The sequence below is a fragment of the Manis javanica genome, chromosome 4, assembly GCF_040802235.1.
Source record: "Manis javanica isolate MJ-LG chromosome 4, MJ_LKY, whole genome shotgun sequence".
Taxonomy (NCBI): Eukaryota; Metazoa; Chordata; class Mammalia; order Pholidota; family Manidae; genus Manis; species Manis javanica.
In genome coordinates this window covers 18,928,816-18,937,288 of record NC_133159.1, presented here as the reverse complement: position 1 = coordinate 18,937,288, position 8,473 = coordinate 18,928,816, and positions in this window count along the sequence as shown.

The following is an 8,473-nucleotide window of genomic DNA, read 5'->3' as shown; positions in this document are numbered from 1 at the left end:
CAGGAACCAAATCAGTGGGCACCTTGATCTTGGATTTCCCAGCCTCTAGTCTGAGAGAAAAATAAAGCTCTGTTGTTTAAGCCACCCAGTCTACAGTCTTCTGTTATGGTAGCCCAGACTGACTGAAACACAGGGCCTTGACACCTGCTGCGCCCTCTTCTTGGAAGGCTGTTCCCCAGATCTCCTGGTGTCTCTTCCTTGTCTCTCAGATTTCAGCTTGAATGCCATCTCAGTGAGGTCCCCCATGGCTACTCATCTGAGGAATTATTCCAGTCACCTGATTTTAATTCTATATAGAGCACTTACCACTCATCTGATATTTCTCTTGTTCTTCCTTTCTTCTCTTATTACCTGACATTCTCACGAGAATGTCAGCTGCATAACAGCAGGAACCTTGTCTTTCCTGCCTAACACTCTGAACCTTGAACCATAGACAACATACTAGAGGCCCAATGAATATTTCTTCAATTGTTCTTAAATATCTAGAATCTGACCACCCAGGCTTCGAGGCTGGTCTGAGCCACCATCATCCGTCTGCTAGATTATTGCAATAGCCCTCTGGTTGTCCTCCTGCCTCCTACAGCCTATACTTAAGTCTGATCATGTCACTCCTCTACTGAAAACCCTACCTTGGTTCTCCTATCTCTCAGACTAGAAGCCCAAATCCTTAAACTGTCCCCCAGGGGCCTTGCACAACTGGCCCCTCTTGCTCCACTCCAGCCACATGGGCCTCCTGCTATCCCTTGAACACACCAGGTATGTGCCCACCCCAGGGCCTTTGCATTTGCTGTTCCCTGCTTGGAACACCCTTCCTTCTGAAATCTTAGTGGCTCGTTCCCTCTCATTCTTCAGGTCTGTTCATACAGCACTTCTTAACCTTCTTAACAAAGCCTTCTCTGAACACTCCTTGAAAGTGATGACCCTTCCTCCTTCCAGAGCCAGCTTCTGGGAAAGCTCCCGGTGCACTTGTACTGGGCCATGTGCTCAGAAAGGCCCCACTCTTGGCATTTATGCTCCACTGTTGCTGTCTTGAAGTTCTCTTAACTTTATTTTTGAATTTGTATTTTGTAAGTGAAGTCTGAAGGGACAAGGGAGCATGCACCAGGGACTTGGCCTCAGCTCACATGTGTCCCCATTCTTGCTACTTGGTCCCCTGTCCACTTAGCACCTTGGGGCTCACTCAGCCTCCCCTCCCTGGCCACATCCCATGACTGTAGCTGACTTCAGTGCTTGGCAGGAGCCAGTCTCAGGCACAGGGGAGGGGAGGTCAGGTGCACACACCCTGCAGTGTCTTGGAGCTGGGCATGGCAGCAGCCATCCCCACCCTGGGCTGGCAGCATGAGGGCACATCTGGTGTGTGACTGGTCAGAGGCCAGATCTCATTGGAGGCAAGACCCCGATCCAGGTACTGAGCACACAGAACTTTAAAGACTCTTGGGGTCACCCCTCTGCCAAGGATGGGCAGTGGACCTATTGGAAGGAGATGCCTGGCTTGACTTCCCCAGGCCCCATCCCCATCTGGGGTGCTTTGCTTCAGCCCAGCATCTGGCAGGAGGGAGACTCTGGGAGTGGGAGGTTAGCAGCTGTCAGGCTCTGGCAAGCGGGCATGTCCCCTGCAGTGGGGCGGCCCCTGGGTGCGCACCAGCATCTTCACCCTGAGGGTATTCCAGTGCAGGGTCACTCCCTCCAGTGCAGGGTCACTCTGTCCCTCTGGGGCAGGGCAGCCCATCTCTTCTTCCTTCTAGTCTTCCTGTTTGGACTCTTCTGGCAGGCTTGGGGCACCCTTGGGGATGAGCCATGAAATAACAAATTGGATTATTCCCGTGATCCCACATGCTATTGTAATTGCTCTGATGTTTGCATTTAAAACTTGCATAAAACACTATAAAGATGAATGATACAACTCGTGCAGAGAATTTAATTTTTAAATTATTTTTTACTTAGAACAACAACAAATAGCAAATCAAAAACACAGTGACAAGTCGAGAAAGGGAGGAAGAGACAACAGAAGGAAGGAAAGTCTTGGGTACCTGTTAACCACACATTTGCTCTGCTCTTTGAGCAAGGGCCCCACCTTCTCACGTTGCATGGGCTCTGCAAGTCACACGGTTGGCCTTGTCTCCATTCGTCCCGGTGTCTGTTAGTACTTACCACATCTTGATCTACAAATTGACATATCTTGTGGCTGTCTTTGATGGCCTGCTCTCCCCACTAAAACGAGGGTTTCCAGAAGATGGGGGTTTTGTCTCTTTAGGTCATGGCCATATCCCCAGGGTACAGAGGTGCCCAGTACTTTGTAGGCACTCAGGAAACATTCGGGGAATGTTGAAGGAATGATGTTAGCTGGGAAGACTGGGGCTCATCAATCTTTCCCTGTCCGCCCCCATCCCCTACCATCCATTTAGTCTATTTTGGTGCAGACAGCTCACATTAGAACTTTGTGGTTCTAGCATTTGCTTTTCAGACCTCAGCGCTGCATTCTTCCTGTCTCCTGCGTGGACAGAGCTGGAGGGGTTCACACTAAGGCCAGCACTGTCAGTGTGAATGGTGGCTGCCCTGCAGGCTGCCGGGAGCTCACCAGGTGCCTTGGACCCGGGTTTCTCTCCTTCCTGGAATTCCTTAGGTCATTTCCATCGATTGTCTTTGGCTACAGCTTCTTGAATTAATCTTTCTACCTCGGGAAGCTTCCCTTGCTGGTTTCCCCATCTGCTTCCAAGGTTCAAGTCCTTTTTGGCTCCAAATCCTCTCTTGGGGTTTCCTTGGCCCCTTCCGCCTCTTGCCTGGTGACCTTGGGTGAGCCGGCCCCTCTCCTCTGGGGAAGGAGGAATGGGAGGATGCCCTTGGCCTCCTCTCAGGGGAGGGTGGCAGGGGCCTGAGTCCTTTAGAAAAACAATGGTGGGAAAAACGAAGGTTGCTTCTACTGCATTTGAGTGGTTGTCAACACTGCACCCCTGATGCCATGTGACCCTTCTTTCCCCTTCCCCTTTAGTTGCACAAGAAACAGTCATCTTCCACGGCAACTGCAATCACCCCCTAGCCATTCAGTTACTCTGCACTCTTGCAATGGGACAAAGCTCCTCACATGGGGTACTCCCAGAATCTGCTCCTCCTTTTTCTCCTGAAGGGAATTCTGGTTTTGATTACTCAGCCAGCTTCTCCACTTTTCTGCTCTGTTTTTTAGGAGTAAGACTAACCTGCTCTTTGCTAAGGCAAAGAAAACGCCAAAATGAAGCAGCTCAAAGAACACAGAAGTGTATTTCTATTGCACACAACAGCCCCAGGGAGATCATTCCAGGTCTGGAGGGCACTTCTGCTCCAGGCAGTCATTCAGAGACCCAGGTCCCTTTCAAGGCATGACTCGACTCTTCCATCCCATAAGACTTTCTTGTCATCTCTATGGGTTGTTACCATGTCTGGTTTCAGCCAGCAGGGAGGAAAAAAAGGGCAGCCAGTGACTTAAGGCCTAGGTCGAAGTGGCTTCCAACACTTTCTCCGCATTCCAATGGCCAGGACTTAGTCCTGAGGCCACCGCTGCAAGGGAGCCTGGGAAGTGTCGTCCAGTGAGAAGCCATAGGCCAAGGAGGAGGAGGATGGGTTTGGGAAGACAGTGAGCTGATGGCAACACCTACCCTCTCTCTACAAGGTGACTGGGTTCTGGACAACCTTGTTCCAGGTTTTGTGTCACAAGCTAGAGAATGAATGGAGAGGGCCCGAAGTGGAAAAGTGGGAGGGAAGGGGACAGGGACATGGAGGGAAGAGGATTTTAAGAGTATTAGAGACACAAGTCACAGTTGGAATTATTTTTAAATTACTTTTGGTTAGTGGTCTGTGTCTTACTAAGTGCTCTGCCTTCCTGGTGCTGACACTGGGCCCCCTGGGGTCCCAGGAAATGCGGGTAACCCATGTACATACAGCACACATACAATTTACCAGCGCTCTACCAAGACTGAGGCCACAAGGTACGGTCTCTGCCCCTCTGGAGTCCACTGTTCCAGAGGCAGATGCAGATCAGAGGCAAGTCCACGCTGCTGAGAAGACCCCGCGGAGGGAATGGACTCTGCCGGGGCAGGAGGGGTGGGGCAGGCAAGAAAGGGCATAAGGGGGCCCCATATTCCAGATTTACCTCCACCCGTGCAAAACACTCAGGTCTCTCGCACATTTTACTAGAGCGATAAAGGGAAAGGGAAGAAGATTAAGTAAAGAATCAAGAAATTGGGGTCCCAGCTCTGCTGCTCTGTGTCCAAGGGCAAGTCCCTGCCCCTCTCTAATCACCTTTGCTTCATGCTGTCTGCAAGGCCACCACTAGTGTGTTCGAGACCCCATAGAAAGCCCTGAAAGGCTCCCTCACCAGTGCACAAAATACAGAAAGGTGCCCCCCCCACCCTCCAGGCTGAGGCGGCCCGCAGGCCCAGACATGCAGAGTGAGGATAGGCTGGATTTAGCCACACTTCCTTGGCTTCACACTGTTGGACAGTGCACACCCTACACAACTGGGTTAAGGCGGCAGACTTGCCGACAGCCTCCCTGGGCCCAAGGGGGTAACTGCTGAGAGAATGACTCAGAACCCCAGTGATCCCAGATGGTCCTTCTAACCAGCAGGTTTTCTTCTCTTGTGACAGGGCTGGGACTAATGTGGGGCAAGTAAGGTGCCTCAGGTATGTGGTTAGGGGGCTCTCACTGTCAGAGCGGTCATTGCGAATGGGCAGCTCATGAACGTGGTGTTCCAGCCAGCTCACCAGCCTCACCCTAGTCCAGACCCTGTTCTACAGGATTCCCACAGGCAAGGGTGGTGGAGATAGTGTTTTAAAGGAAGGTGCCAGAAAACCACCTCACACTCGTGGAGGGCAGCAGCTTCTTTCAGCAGCAGGGAGGAGCTGCACCTGGAAGAGGAGGCACAGGGCAGGAAGACCATGGTCCCGGGAGCATGGTGCCCGTAGAGGCCCTGTGCCTGGTAAACCTCCTCTCAGCTTCACCTAGAACAGTAGGGATGGAGGGGGAGGGGAGGGCCAGGTGTGTGATCTGCCAGACTGATAGGAAAAGCTGCGGGGATGGGGTGCAGAGAGAGGCAGACACTGGCTCCAGGTCCCGAGCCGTGGGCAGCCGGGCAGTGCGAGGCCAGGCTGGCCCAGCTTGGCACTGAAGAGGATATAGCATCCAAGGGAGGCTGCCTCCAGCCAGAAGCCTGGCTCCAGGGCTGCGAGGGCCCTCCCCAGAGCTGCTCTGGGGACAGGGAGCCTGACACAGAAGCTCTGAGAGATAAGACTCATGCTGCCTTGAGTCCGTTGTGATGCATCCAGGCCGGGGTCCTTCCAGCACGAAATCACCAGGATTAAATCACCCCTGCCTCCCAGACCCTGGACACCTTGGACTGTGTTTCCCAAACTTTTTGAACATTCAAAACCACTTTTAATTTTGCTTGTATAGGTAGCTATTTGGTGTTTTTTGAAAAGCCAACTTTTCTTTGCTTAAATAATTTATTTTCAAAGGAAACTGTGTAAACAGAAAACTACATGATTGCCATAAATAGAAACTAAGCAATCACATGAGTCTGATGCTAATCAAGCAATGTTCTGAGATTCTAGCTGGATTCTGGTGCTCCCAGTGTTCTGAATCTGAGGACCAGTCTTTGGGTTGAAAGGGAGGTTAGCAAAGGTCAGAAAGGTGTTAAAGACAGACAGCACCCACCTGAGACTCTCCTTTTATCAGAAATGGAGTCATTTTCTTCCTCTGTGAGTCCACATCCTTTCATGCGGCATCTGTGCCCATCTACCCTCTCTCATGACTGTGTCCCCGCCTTGTGAAAAACTGCTCCCAGGGGGTCCTGAACATATGACAGCAAGAGCTACCTTTCACAGTTGGGGTTGGGGTGCTGGGGCCTCTGGCTCTGGGGATAGGCTGGCCCCTGAGCTCCACCCCCAGCCTCAGCCTGCTTACTCCTGTCTCTGGAGAGGTGGTGCTCAATAAGTGCATGAATGCAGGGCCCGTGGAAAGGGGGTGGGTCTGACCTCAGTGAGGCCATGCGCCTAGCTCCAGTGATGGCTCATAAGGGGCTGGTTCTTCTCGGGTCCACCCTCATTTCTGACATGGGGGACCCCAGTTCTGTGGGCCTGGAGGGAGGTGGAGTGGGGACGCGATCTCAGAGGTCCCTGGGAGGGAGTTCATGTGCAGAGGGAAGCAAGTGGCTTCGGTGCTGTGGTTTCGTGGTGACAGCTGTCTCCCATGACTAAAGGGTAATGAGAACAGGAAGTGCCAAGTGGCCAGGACTCTCCCGCCGACTTCAGCCTTCCCGGGTCCCACCAGCCCCCAGGGCTGGTCACTTGCCTGGTGTGAGGGACTCTGAGAAGGCCCAAGAGTCTCTCAGCACCTGCCCGGCCCCACGGCCTGCCACGCCCCCAGGAGCGGCCCTGGGCCAGCGCCAGGGTGCCTGGGTTCTTGGTTCAGCTCTGCCACCACTTCCCTGTGTGACATCAGACACGCCTCCCTCCGCGGACCCAGCTTTCTGCATCCCTGAATGGAAGGGGCTGGAGGGCTGATGGCCAGGAGCTCTTCCCTCCCAGGCATCCCAGCAGGATCTTCGGGGCAGCAGGGGAAGAGCCTGGGGAGACCCGAGAGGGGAGGCCACCCCGTGACCGGCGTGGGCAGGAGGCCAGCTCCCTGCAGGCTCCAGGGCCAAGCCACAGGCACACACACACACAGTCATACACACACGCATGGCGTGGGCACAGCTCTGTCAATGAGAGTGAGAGAATGCACAGGAGCAGTGAGCAGGGAGCAGAAAACAAAAACAGCCAGGTTCCAACATGACTTTGAAGGGCTCCTTGGGCCAGGGGAGACAGACCAGTCCACAGAAGGGACAACACAAACATTTAAGGATTATAATGGGGTGCTTGAAGTTTTGGGGGTGGGGGCAAACAACTGTAGGGGGAGGGGTGTTTTTCTTATTCAGCATTTACTTATTATTATTAATTTAAATTTTTTATATTATTGAGATAATAATTCACGTAATGCAAACATCACCATTGTAAAGTGCACAATTCAGTAGGTTCTAATACAGTCACAATGTTGTGCAACCCTCCCCACTAATTCCAGAACATTTCCATCACCCCAAAATGAAACCTCTACCCATTAACAGTTACTCCTAATTCCTACCCATGGCCCCTAGGCAACCACTGGGGATGTGGATCTGTCTATTCTGGACATTTCATGTAAATGGAATCACATGCTGTGAGATCTTTTATAACTGGCTTTTTCACTTAGCGTAAATGTTGTTAATCTCATCTATGCTATAATATGTATCAATACTTCATTCCTTCTTATGGCTGAATAGTATTCCATTGTATGGACACACCACATTTTGTCTATCTGTTCATCTGGTGATGGACATTCGGGTTGTTTCCACTTTTGGCTGTTATAATCCCTTATTCATCAAGTTCTTTCTCCATCCCAGGCACTGTTGTAAGAGTGCCACAGCATCCTGTCAGGTAGCCCCTCTCACCAGTCCTATGAGGCTGGCACTGTTCTAAACCCCTTTATGCAGACAGAGAAGTGGGCCTGGGGACTTGCCTCGGTCAGGTGGTGTGTGCATTCAGACCCAAGCAATGACGTGAATCCCTTCTGGGCCAGAGCACGTTATAGCCTGAGGGGGACCCTCCATAGTCCCTTCTTCCTGGTCCACAGGGGATGTAGCAGTGGTGGCTGCTCCTCCAGCCCACGTGCCTGAGTGCGTCCCATGGGAGAGCCCCAGCTGAGCCACAGTGGACATGGAGAGTGACTGAGAAAGAACCCTTTGCTGTGCTGAGCCACCAGGATGTGGGGGTTGTTGTAAGTGCAGCAGAGCCCAACCTTCCCTGACTGTCGCGGCCCTCCTGTGGGCTGGGGCTCCTACAGCCTCTGCAGAGAAGCAGCGCCCAGGCTTGACATGCACACACACAGCATGGGTATATTTTCAATGAGTTATATGCCAAACTGAATAAAAACTGAGACCAAGCTGTGCGGCTTGAGTTCCCAGGACTCAGCATGTACATTTGGGAGGCTGGTTTTCATGAAAAGTCTGTTGTGCCAGTGACTGAGACTTTACCCAGATGAGGCTCCACCTCAGAGCAGCTCCACCCTGAGCTGTTTCCAGGTGCCCCTCATGCTCCTTGGGAACACTCACCTGCCTCGCAGACCATCAGGGCCAGCAGTGAGCACTTACGAAGAATTTACCAGGTACTGCGCCCAGCACTCTTCACGTGTTTGGTCTTCCTAACCATCCTATGAGAGAGGTACTATTATCATCCCGTTTTCCAGATGAAGAAACAGCTTCAGAGAAGTAAAGAGACTTGCCCAAGATTCCAAAACAAGTAGGTGGATGAGGCACAGTTGGAACCCAGGTCTGCCTACCTCTAGAGCTCACATTCAACTTACTATCTTTTGACCACCTGTGCTCAAAACTCACTATCTTCTCGATAACCCATGACTAACTCAGCATTTA